Below are 12281 nucleotides of genomic sequence, written 5' to 3' on the forward strand. Positions count from 1 at the left end.
CTCTCTCCTGCTGCTGATAGCAGAAACCATTTGATTTGAAACAGCTTTAATGCATCACATGCGAAAACGTTTCCATTCAATTTGTAACCCATTATCATACTCTATGTTTCTGTCTGAGAGCGACAAAAACGGGTATGTGTGGATAAATATTGTAGTCTCAGGGAAACACTGTTTGTCAAATGCTCTAGCAAAAGTCAGGTAGAGTTTAGTGGACTGTTAAGAGCTGTACTTTTGTATCAAAGTGATGAGATCAGTGTCCTTTCTCTAGTGGCTTCTTTCTTTCTTTCTTTCACTAAAAGACTGGACTCATCATTAATGCATCCTCTCTCAACACCCTTTCATTCATACTGTAGCTAAATAAAGACACAAATAAATAGTAAACTCACAGGGCTGCCAGTGTATGTTCTGCAGGTCCACGCTGCACTGCAGAATATCACCATAAAAAATGCATTCTGTAGGAAAAGGGATACAGCTGATCTCACATTTGAGAGTGATCTCACATTAAGTAGTGCCAACTTAATAGGTGTATCTGGGATGGTAGAGGTGTTTGGAGGGGTTACAGGTTTAGGGTACAGAGATTTGCAGTTTTAAGGGCTGAGAGAATGTTTTTCTTCCTTTCTGTTAAAATCACGGGGATATTACAGGGAGGGTTAATGGTTGCAGTTGATGTTGTTCTCCAGCAGAGGGAGCCCATTCTTTCCAGAGATTATAGGAGACTAGGTTTATTTGGATCAAGAGTTTTCAATGTAGGCCCATAGTCTGAATGTAATACAGTATATAGTTATGAGTCACACTATAATGTATTTAATGTAATGTATTGAATATAACATAAGATGTACTCTATTGATGTCCTTTTAGGGTAAGAAATGATTTTACGTTAATAAATCTGTACCCCTTCATTAATGGGATGCGACTGGATTAAATCCTAGCTACAGTTAAACTAATACAGCCTAATATGACAATCCCCCTCCAACTTCTTCTAGGCTGCAATGTTCAGTTTTTCTTTGGAGAGAAACTTTAGGTGTAAAATACAACTTTTTGTCTCGTAGCATCTCTTTCACATTGGGTCTTTATTTATCCGGTGGTGATTTTTTTTGCTCATTCATATTATCTCCATCAGTTTAGCCAAATTCTAAATTATCATGTGTCCCCTTACCTGGATAATGACTATGATCATTCAACTTGAGCCTAGGTAAGGTACTGTAAAAGGGGGTGAAATGTGGTCATTTAAAAAGAGTAAAGAATTTAATATTGACAGGTTTCGTTTGGGTTATCGGGTTGAAAGCAATGTTGACAGTGCAAAACTGATTTATTTATCGTTACATTGCACCAAATTAAAACCTACTTCAAAATTAATAAAAGAATAAAATTGTCCTAAATCGCCTATGCTAAAAGTGGGCTAAAAGAGAGGAATACAAGTCAGATAAATCAAGGGAGAGCTAAATGTCCAGCAAACATATGAGCCTAAAAGTCAGTCAGTTCCAACAAAATAAAACACTGAGCAAATTGTCCCCATCATCTGCGACTGCTCACGCCTGCTGCTTCCCTCACAGGGTCTCCTCTAGTCGCTCGACGCGTACACACGCTGCAGGAAGCAGAATCAATGAGAGGCAGAGGGTACTTATTCTTAACAGTAATGTTGTTTAAGCCTCTAAAATCTATGCAGGGTTGGAGAGAGGAGTCCTTCTTTGAAACAAAAAAAAAAAACCTGCTCCCACTGGGGAAGAGGAAGGCCTGATAATACCTGCAACAAGGGACTCCCTGATGTTCTTCTCCATGGCCTCTCTTTCAGGCTTAGACAAGTTGTATAGGCGGCTGGAAGGCAGAGGTTGTGCAGTCATATGGCCTGTGTGGGGGCAGTGAGAAAGCCTTACTCTTGTTAAAAACTTCACCAAGATCGTGATAATCCTCAGGGATGGTTGACAGATTTGGTTGTTCCTGTTGAGTGGCTGAGAAGGTTGGGACATTTCCTGGAGGAGATAAAGCGGATTGCAAACACAGAATGACAGAGGGTGCTCCAGCTCATTATTCTTCCTGACCACCAGTCTATCTGAGGGTTGTGTTTGGACAGCCACGGGTGAGCCAGAAGCAGAGGTGTTGATGGGGCCGTTATGACATTTAATGTGATAGTTTCACGGTGGTTACCAGAATCAGTGTTAATGGTTCAGTGCAATGGGTTGCCTTAGCTAGTAGCCTGCCGTCCACTGCTAAGGCTGTCTAGGGTTTCTCCAAAAGTTCCTGAGGTCTGAGGCTGTTTTGGCCGTTTTGCTATAATTGTCATTTTGCTTATATCTGACTACATCAAAAATGTTTATCATACAAGTGCCTGGAATCTTTTTTTTCAGCACAACCTCACCTTTATGATTTGACCATTCATTAGTCACCTAGAGATACTGTATCAACACACAGGACCCAAACACACACAAAAAAATAGAGAATTTGTTTTTTTTAAATTGATTACTTTTTTTATTCTAAAATACACAGAGTGCTGGACGAACTGTTTTGAATTGATAAAAATGAACTTCAAATGTATAAAAAGAAAATTTGGAAAACAATAAGAATTGATTTAATTTTTTACAGCAACAACAGGCTTGTACATAGGCGTTTTTTGTATTCTAGCTATGCCACTGCTCCAAAAAGTCTCCTGGGAACTGTTTTGAGCAGTGACAAAGCTAAAATAATAAAAATAATTATCAAAATAATAAATGGAAATATATAAAGGACATTTGGTATTCAAATATTTACAAAAAAAAAGCAGGTGCGTTTTTTGTATTTTATCTACCAAACACATTTCAAACAACAAAAACATGAGAGAAAACAAACACAAGTCAGTCTAACCTTGTCACACATGTTGGTTGATGAATAATAAAAAGCATGACAGCATTTCCAATGTAGGTAAGACATGGGAAAACAAATTGAAATATAATATTTTCGCCATAGGAGGCTGAAATTTGGCATGGAGTTGAACAGTGTGTGTGTGTGTGTGTGTGTGTGTGTGTGTGTGTGTGTGTGTGTGTGTGTGTGTGTGTGTGTGTGTGTGTGTGTGTGTGTGTGTGTGTGTGTGTGTGTGTGTGTGTGTGTGTGTGTGTGAGTGGTCTGGCTGTGTTGCCTGAGCTGTTGCAGATCTTTCCCGACGACGCTTTGCGCTCTGTCTAGCCCTCGTTGTAGGAGGAATGGATCTCCACTGAAGACCCCTCACAGGATCAACATTGATTGTTGGGTCCCTAGGCTGGTCATCTTCCTCTCTGTGGATGTAAAATGTTAAAAGCTGGTTTACAAAGAGAGCACTGAGCAAAGATATTTCATAGTAAAATAACAAAATAGCGAAACAACAAACCAAAACATCCACCAAAGCAACACTTTTTCCATCAGAACATTCTACATTCTAAGAAATACCAGGAAACGCAACGACCGCGCTAAATCTCAAGAAAATGTATGCGGACTAAATATATTAAAAGTATCATATCTCCAGTTTTACATGACCTAGGAAGGTCAAATAGGAATGGAATAGGAAATGGGAGGAAGTTTCGAGTCTGCACTTTCGTGTGATCAGATCACGTGACTTCATCAAAGCGCTTTGATGACGTCACGTGACGTCATCAAAGCGCTTTGATGACGTCACGTGACAGAACACGGAGGTTATGAGAGAGACACACACACATCAAAACGTTTTGAGAGAGCTAAATACAGGATCAGTTTACAACCACTAAAACTGTCAAAACTTGAGGAACAGGCTTTAGGAATGGAAGCAAAGAAAATGGAAGCGAAAATGAGCTACACCACAAGACAGATGCAGGAGTTAATCAACATCAAGGATGGAGAAAAGGAAATCCTGGAAAAAGAACTTGCAAAAAAGACCATTGAATGTGACAAATTACTTACAGAAAAAAGAGAAATGGGCATTAAATTCGTTCAACAGAGGAAGGAATTGAAGGCCACAGATGAGAAAATTGCTATCCTGCAAAAGGAACAAAAGGAAAATAAGAAACTCTTAAAGAGGCAGGATTCACAAATAAAAGGTGAATTTACACAAGCAAAGCTGTTGCTGAGTCAAAAGGAGGAAGTCCACAAGAAAGAGTTAGATAGACAGAAGAGGAAGCATGATAAAGATCAAGAATTCATGCTGGCAGAGTGTAACAAAAAGATGGAGGTGGAAGTGCAGAGAGCAGCCGAAATGTGCAAAGAGCAGAAGAAAGATTTTGTGATCGAGATGGAGAAAGAGAAGAAAGAGAAAATGAAGCTGCTTGAAAAGTACGAAAAAGAGGAGAAGCGCTTGAATGATGTTATAACAAATCATGAAATGGTCATTGCAGGCGAGAAAGCCAGAACAGAGGAAGCAATATACAAAGACACTTATATTCTAGTGGGCAAAAAACTAGATGTTGAGAGACAGTTAAAAGAGATGAAACAAGAACTGGACAAGAGAAACACAGTGGATCATCTCATGGATAAGATTGACGTTTTCGAGAAAAAAAAAGAAAAGGACGCAATCACAATCAAAGACCAAAAATATATGATACTCGCACTTAGAAGTGAAAAAGCAAAGATAGGGAAGAAAGTGTTAGAGTTGGAAAAAAAGAATTCTCTCTTTAGAGCACTGAATGATGCTCTTGTCACTCATTGTCAGACGATACAGGACAACTGCACACAGGGTGAGAACAGTCTCAAAGAAAGGGATCTGGAGCTGAGTAGTGCATTACGAGAAAACCTGTATCTGCAGAATGAATCTAAAAGTGTGCACTTGAGAGGGAAGGCCAAACAGACAGAAACAAATAGGTTCAAGGGTGTAAACCAGAGACTGGAGACCGTAATAAAGAGAATGGAGAGTGACATATATTCATGCAAGCCTCATTTGGATGATCCACAAATGCTGAGAAAAACAGTCATGGGTCTCTTTTGTCGTTACATTGACAACAATAAAACAGTGGGCTTGGATGAAGACAAACAGTGCCACAAGTTCATGATAAATTGTTTACAAGAAAAGGAAGATGCCTTTCAAAGGACTATTGCGACCTACAAGAAACAGCTCGAAAGGAAGGACCTGCAACTGGCCCAACAAGTGAAAAAATCTCTTGCCGACAACTCCTACCTCTTGAAGGACAGCAATGAGCAGAGGAGGGAAACCGAAGAGCTGACGATGGTAGTCGAAGAGCAGAAGATGGTAATCGAACAGCTAAGACTACAATTGGAGAAGACAACAAAAAGTCAAGCTGAATCCGAAGCAAAGCCAGGAATCGTTAAGTTGTCCTATCGGGTCGTGAAAGAAAAGGCGAATAGTATGTTAAGGTCCAAGAAATGTGAACCGCTTACACAGGATTCCAAAAAACCCGACCCACAGTATATGTCATTTGTTAAGCCCTTGCCTTTGTCACAGAGAGAACCACAGGTTAAGACCACTTACATACAGGTGAAGCCCTGTTAGAATAATGAACTCCCACCATCTGACATCTGAATCTTCCCCCAAAATCTGTGACCCTCTCCCACTCATTGAGTTCTTTATCCGACCTTGACCCCGTGACACCAAACACCTCCCTAAAGACTTCACTAACATATGAGTGCAGAAGACGACACGGCGACCCAGCGGTTACCTCTGTCTTCTTGCCCTCCTTACCACATCTGACAGGGTTTACTCCGAGTGCTTCGGTTTCCCCTTCAATCAAACATTAGACACTCTAAATTGTTTTAAACCAATCAATCAATAAATCAATCAATGTGTACATCAATAAATGTGAAGCTCAAGTTTATTGTGTTGACCCTGTCCTACATGTGTCAGTAACTGTCACTGACTGGGACTCTTCTCTGTGAAAATGGACTAGCAGCCATCTAATCAAGTCAGAGGTTCAGCATGGGGTTTGGAAGTTTTTAAACAAACACAACAGTTTATTTGTCGTGACGAAGGGCATACAGCAGCCCTTCAGCTTTGTGTCTAGCGGTTTGATTACGTTTCCCCTCATCGCTAACTGGATGTGACGGTTTGTGGCCGTTCCCCTTGATGCCAACTGTATGATTATTTTTGTGGCCACAAATGATAAAATTTTCACCAATGTCACCAGAGGGGCTCTGTACTTCTTAACTTCAGTCTTAAGACAAAAGTTAAGAAGATTTCAAATTCTTGAAAAAAGTTCATATTTATTTTCTTAACTTTCTTCTTATGTTTCTTCCTCAGAAAAAAACTTTAAATGAGATTCTTGAAATCAAAGTTCTTAAATTTCGTCCTAATTTTCTTCTTAACTTTAAGATCACACTACACTTGTCCTAAAATTGTTAAGAGTGGAAAGATAAGCCTCTAAATCCATTCATTTAAACACATTTTAGACAATTGATTTGGATTTTCAGTTTTACTAAACTTGTCTTAACATTTATTGTTAGAGCTCCTACTCTGCCGCTGCGTGTATTCCGCGTCGTAACCATAGACTGTAAACATATGTTAAGTCATACATTAGCCCATTGTTTTCTATGAAAAAGTTAGTCCTCAGTATGTATACAGTTAGTATACATACTAACTGTATACATACAACTCTGGTTCAAGTTGTGTGAGGACAATGGCCCTCACTTATCAAACGTACGTATGGCAGAAAAATGGGTGTATGGTCATTTCCACGCAAAGTTCGGCTGAACCAATGAAAGAAGCCACTCGCTCCACGATCTGGGATTATTTCAGGTGAGGTACGGCCTCCGGTCCGCTCCGGGAGCTGCTTCTTTTAAGACCCGCAACACTAGGCTATTTTAGCGATCGTATGGTCTGACCAGGTTTTTTTAACTAAAAGTATATAAAAAAAACTATATTATAGCCGATATTATGTACGTTACATATCACGGATGTTAAATTGAATATTAAAAACTCCGCTGGAGTAAACCCATCTTTATCTTCACACGGATGAAAATAATGCAGCCTCGTCCTGTGGTTTGATCTCGCTCCTCTGGGACCTTGAGGTAGTCATCTCCTGCAACTCTAGGATAGGATAGGCAACAATCCCATAGAGCAGCTTTAACAAGTCAAGTCACAATTTATCACTCCATTTTTATTTACATATTATGACTAATCTAAAATTGTGCACTTTCACTGATCATAATATTATTCAAATAGATATTATAACATTATATGAAGGCTATATGTTTGCATAAGATAATGTCACTTTCCTTTGCAATGCACTAAGCAACTTCAATCAGTTCTTAATGTGTATTTTTATCTAATCAGTGATATCCATACTAGAATAATTAACATTCAGCTAAGGAGCAATTAAGTCTTTCCTGGGAAAACCACATTCACTAGTATCCTCTCATCTTAAACATTAATTTCACCCTTTCAGAGGTTATTTTATCTGCCAGATAGGCTACTACCATTTTGTATTATTATTATTTTAAAATCGTGTCTTGCTGAAAAGAGTCAGATAAATGCTGACTAATGATGCCTAAGCTAGCTAGCGCTAACGGCTAGCGCTAGCCGCTAATGCTAATGGCTAATTCATTAGAGCAGTCGAACGTCTCTTCCGACTCGTCAGATTGACCACGCCCCCGTTTGGGTGAAAACCGTAATATTTACAGTCTATGGTGAAAACAAGCCCCGAGAATGCTTCGGCGGTAGATTAGAAAACACTGGTAGCCATGCGATTAAACTCAATCGCGAAGCTTTTTGGACTTCAAACTATTTTAAAAACACAATTTAGTATCAGGTTTTCATTTACAAAAGACGAAGGAGGGTAAAAGAAGAGCTCTGTGTGTGTTTGGACTGAAACTAGAGAGGATTAAAGTGGTAAATTGTGGGACCGCTGTCATGTTCCTGCTTTAAAGCAGCGATCGCTCCGTGACAGAAGAGAAGTCTGTTCAGATTCTTGACACATTCATTCACTGACGTATTAACAACGTTACAACATCCCATAAATATGTTAGTGAAAATGTCTCTAAACGAAGGAACACTACGCCAAATCCTCTTACTGAAAAATAAATGTCAAAATAAAAAGTTTGCTAGCTCGATATAACACCTCGTCTCGCCCCACTCATCATATTTACACTCACGTATGAATACAAAAGGTTTTAATATCATCCAGGTGACTTTACATGTGTTATTCTTTTCTAAATCAGCTGATAACTCAGAGTTTATGTCCCCTTTTTTCTAAAATAAACATCTGTAACCACTCCATTACAGCTATGAACACTGTTAGAAACTATTACAAATAAATATTATTTAAAAATAAAGATCCTTCTCGGGTAACACGGTTAATAATTACTCATCAGGTGTTTAAAGTCAGTTTATGAATCCTCTGATGACTCGTTTGAGCAGTTTGACGGAGAGAGATTGAACAGACACTCACATTCATGGTTAATTTTATTCCGTTATGATGCCGATCTCTGTTCAGAAATTTCATTTTTTAAATGTTTATATCACTGGTCATCAGATTTAGGCTCATACTTGCAGTTTTAAAGTACGGTTTTTATTTTTTAAGACTTTAAATCGGTAAAGACCCCAACTTGTCCATTAACCGCCATTCATTCAGATGGAATGATTTCACCCAGAAAGGGGCGGGGCCGGCATAGAGCCATTTTATTCAACAGACAGTAAGCTAGTTACATTGAGTGAATGCTATTTTCAGGCACTTTCAACAACCACCAGTACTGGCTTACCTTTAGAACCTTTTGTGTGTCCTCACATGAGGCATTGAAATTATCCCATGATGCATCTGCATCAATGCAGGAAGAGGAATGATCTGGATCTTTTTTAAACTTGTAAACTAACAATTTTAGATAAAATGTTTATTATCTGTCTATACTTGCCTTCATTATTCTCCCAAAGTAATCTGAAATTAAATTTAGTTAAAACAGTAATAACTAAACAATACATTACAGAGTACCCTGCTGTCAGCAAATCAGAAGCTGTGATTTATACACATGTGAATTATTAATGGACAGGTGTAATTCCAGGAACCAATTTACAGGGGGCGCTGTTCCAATACACAGATTATACACAATTTCAAGTAATTATGAATAAAAAGGATTTTTGCTAAAATGTTGTATTTGAGCTTCTACTATATATAGAACCCCTTTCACAGTGTCCGAATTATGAGGACTCCCAACATGTCCTCTTAATTCAAAGTGTCCTTATAGTGTGGTGTGTATTCATAAAATGTGTCCTTATAATTCACAAACACCCACAACTACACATTTACACCTCATTCACACGTTTCGCTTGATAGTGTTTGTTTGCTTAGATTAGTTTGTAATAGTTAATTGTTTGATTAAGTTCATTGATTTTGGATTGATGTTGTTTTGTTTAAATAAATTCTGTTATAATTTAAGAGAGCAGTTGTTTGTGATTACTGATGTATTTGCATTGTGATATAAACTGGATGCGAGGGCTTTGTGTACTTCAATTTATTAAATACAGTTATTATTGATTAATAATGTTAGTAATTAAATAACTAATTTGAGATTGATTTGAGTGATATTTTGGTTATATTTCCCTGATTACAGGGTGGTGCCCCCAAGAGTTGATTGAACATAGTCTAATGATATTGTTATTTATATTATTAATAATTAAATATATTTTTTAAAGAATATAACCAAAGTTGACTTAATACAACCCCAACACTTCTGATACCAAAATCCAGAATTGTGCTGTTTACAGATTCAGCATAAAACTGCAGAATTTGTAAATAGAGATGATATTTCCATAATGATCAATAACTAGTTATTATCAGTCAAACTAATAGCATCAATAGATTCTATTTTAAAGCACCCACCAGAATATTTCCAGCTCCCCATCCCCTTTTTGAAACACAGGCTATCTCGCTAAGTTACCATCATTTAGGGATCATTGTTTCTATTTTGAGGGGCAATATTTAAGAGGTGGAATATCCATGTCCACAAATCTGTTGAACATGCAGTACAAAGTAGGCCAATGTGTGTTAACTATCTCATACCATAAATGTTGAGGCATTTATGTAGCAAAAAAAACAGCAACAACCCATCAAAAATAAAACTAAATATTCTGCATGGGTGATATAATATTCTCATATTTATATTTAACAGGATTTCTTAAAGACACACCTCAAGATCAAAAGTTCTAGTTCCTGATAGAGCTAAAGGAGTGTACACATAATCAAAATGACTTATTGTGCATTCATTACAAGCTAATTACTCCTGCAGTGTTGCTATCTGTTACTGGCACGAGTTACTTTGAATTTTGTTTTCCCATATGCCTTCCCTTCTCACACTCTCTCTCTCTCTCCCTCTCTGCAACTCCCCATCATGCTAAAGTTAATCCCGATTATGTACACTGTCTAACTGGTACAGAATGAGACCACGGCTAATGCCATTTTCCCCAGAAACGTTTCCAAAGCTCGTCTTTTGTTTTGGCATCTAATCATGTTTCATTGCTTTGTGTTCGTACAGGCATGAGGATGGGTTTAATTAACAAGCGAGAGTGAAATGTATGAATCCTTCCAGAATCAGTCCACTGTGGCATTTTGTCGTCAGAGAGTGAGCTCAGCACGGTCAGATTTGCCTGACACTTTAAAAAAACGTGAGATTTTTTTGGTTGCTTTGTCCTAGATATGCTTTACTCACATGGAAAAGTTTTTTCTATCCTCACATTTTTCAGAGCTATTTTTATTCTTACATAAAGCAGCCCTTCACCTATTCATGCCTCTAAGGAAAAAATACAGGAACACTGACTGCATCAAGTTTTTTCCCCTCTCTACAACCTATATATCTTTGTTTGTATCATTAACTGTATAAGCCTCAGAAGATGTGGATGTGCTTTGGCAGCCGTTCTAGCTGAGCAGTAATTGCTGTGGAGTTGCAACGTAATGCATTGTGGGATGAGATGGATAAGTGGCTGACCTAGTCTCTGTGCTGTAATTCCATGGTGTCTTGCAATATGAAAGAAGCTTAAGCGAAGGGGTAGAATGGCAATTGTTTCTATACTGTTGCACTAACAGTCTGTCCTCCTGTCATTTTCCACTTTCTCCACAAGTAGCTGTCAGACTTTCCTCTTTTCCATCAAAGCACCAGTTCCCAGCTCTGTCCAGGGGTCTCATTTATAACCGTTGCGTACGCACAAAACGGGATCTGAAACTGGCGTACGCCTTTCCCCACACAAAGTTTGTGATCTATAAAAAAAAAACCCTGACGTTAAATGTGCACACCGGTAAGCAAACTCTGACCCAGGCGTACGTTCATTTTGGAGGCATGGGAAATTGGCGACACAGACGGTGAAGTGGTGAATTGAAGCCTGCAGATACATATTGATGTCTCTTTCACATTTTATTTCACTAAATATCAAACTTTACTGACAGATCCACGTCATCATAATCATTCAAACCGATGGTTCTAGTTAGGCTATAATCGCGCATGTAGTGAGCTGTTTCCGATAAGTAACTTTCATTATGACAATATATAAACATAAAATAAAAATAAAAAATAAAAGTCCGCCACATACATATTGTATCAGCGCCGTCTCGCCTTCATTATCCCGGACGGACCTCAGAGGACCGAACTGTACACTAATGTAATCACTGATTACAGTTAAAAATTAGACCAACACAAAGACCATAGAGCCTCCAGTTTTCATTAATATCTTTCAGTATCAAGCATTTATCATCAAGTGTGGTTTTTAGTTTTAATAAAGATGACTACGTCAAGACGCACAGAGCGCAGAGACACGGCAGTGGCTTCACACATTTTGCCTTCTCGTTACTCAGCACATCTTCATAAGCTGCACGTATTTATTCTGTAAATAATTCAAGTGTGGACATTAAGTCAGGTCATCGCTGACACGATCATTAGGTCTATATATCCTCATAATAATTCACAGAGCAGACGGAGTTTCCCATGAAAAAAAGGGGCCAACAATCAAACGTTTTTGTTCGTTGATCAAACTTTTGATTACTGGTATGGTAGAGTGAGGGAGACTGCTGACTGACGTGACCTCTCTGATAATATGTATAAGTCAGTGTGGGTTCTGTAAACATGTAAACATTGTAGATATTCTCGTGCGTAATGATGAATGCTGGATGTTTTGGCACATAGGACGGCGTGAATGCAGCAGCGACGTGGTGTCACTCTCTATTTTTTCTTCAGTTTGTGATCCTCCTGCTGCAGTAAACTACCGATATGTCCATTTTATCCTTCACTTCATTCACAAACTCCTCCGTTTCTGGGTCAGAAAGTTTGGTTTCTTTGTCTAAACTTCCGGGATCCAGCGCTGGAAACCTCTGATCTGCCCCCTTGTTTGTTTGGATTTTTATTCACGAGCTGCTTTGCATTGACCGTTTATGGTTGAT

At 38.5% G+C, this 12281-nt stretch overlaps 1 long non-coding RNA gene across 1 annotated transcript; it reads right to left on the minus strand.

Annotated features, from left to right (window-relative positions):
- Nucleotides 1-2969: 2969 nt before the first annotated feature.
- Nucleotides 2970-3552, minus strand: LOC136179347 (uncharacterized). The gene is made up of 2 exons (XR_010666489.1): nt 3338-3552; nt 2970-3245 (listed from the first exon to the last, which is right to left on the minus strand). It is a non-coding gene; the product is annotated as an uncharacterized lncRNA (long non-coding RNA).
- Between the last annotated feature and the right edge of the window lie 8729 nt (nt 3553-12281).

This window comes from Labrus bergylta, chromosome 5, assembly GCF_963930695.1.
Source record: "Labrus bergylta chromosome 5, fLabBer1.1, whole genome shotgun sequence".
Lineage (NCBI taxonomy): Eukaryota > Metazoa > Chordata > Actinopteri > Labriformes > Labridae > Labrus > Labrus bergylta.